The following is a 1057-nucleotide window of genomic DNA, read 5'->3' as shown; positions in this document are numbered from 1 at the left end:
TCTCTCCCTCTTTCTTTCGTTCTCTCCAACCACGCTAACCATTTTTTATGCCTCGCTTCAAAGTAGCCGGGGGCATTATGTTTTCTGGTTGTCCGTCCGTCCGTCCATCTGTACGTCCCGTTCTCGTGACCGGGTTATCTGAAGAACCTATTGATGAATTCCCGCCAAACTTGGGTCATGTATGTATCTTGCAGAGCCAATGAAGTGATTAGATTTTGAGGTCACAAAGTCAAAGGTCACATGGCTCATTATATATGCAAAAATAGCTCGTGATTACAATATCATTAGAACCGATTGACGGATTACCATCAAACTCAAGAAATGTATCTATTTTGCAGAGCCAATGAACTGATTAGATTTTGAGGTCACAAGGTCAAAGGTCACAGAGCTCGTTATGTATGCAAAAATAGCTCGTGCTTACATTTATCATTAGAACCGATTGACGGATAGTTCTAAGGTCATGGGGCTCATTATGTATGCAAAAATAGCTTGTGAACATATCAATATAACCGACGGACGGATTACTTTCAAACTCAAGGCGTGTAAGTATCTTGCAGAGCCAATGAACTGATTAGATTTGAGGGTCATGAGTTAAAAGATCAAAGAGTCATACATGTATATGAAAAATAGCCTGTAATCACGATATTCTGAGAACCTGTTAATGGATTGCAATCAAACTTGAATTGGAAAAATTGCTTCTGTTTTGGTTTGTAAAATCGCTCCATGGCAGAGGCATCATTTTTGACTGCGCGTAGTCGAAGATCCATCTAGTTATTACCATTTTCTAAATTTCTTCATTCACCCTCACTCTCTGTCTCTCTCTCTGTCTCTCTTTCTATCTCCGTCTTTTCTTTCTCTCTCGATTTCTATGTTGTATGAATTCTCACTTCCCTTTCTCTCTTCAAATTTCTTTCGCCGTCTCTCCATGCTTCTCTCTTTCGCTTCCATGTTCACGTGGAATGGAAGCGAAAGAGAGAAGCATGGAGAGACGGCGAAAGAAATTTGAAGAGAGAAAGGGAAGTTAGAATTCATACAACATAGAAATCGAGAGAGAAAG

This window comes from Strongylocentrotus purpuratus, unplaced genomic scaffold, assembly GCF_000002235.5.
Source record: "Strongylocentrotus purpuratus isolate Spur 01 unplaced genomic scaffold, Spur_5.0 spur5_scaffold_14, whole genome shotgun sequence".
NCBI classification, from domain to species: Eukaryota; Metazoa; Echinodermata; class Echinoidea; order Camarodonta; family Strongylocentrotidae; genus Strongylocentrotus; species Strongylocentrotus purpuratus.
The sequence above is the reverse complement of the archived record's forward strand: the minus strand, read 5'-3'. Positions refer to the sequence as shown.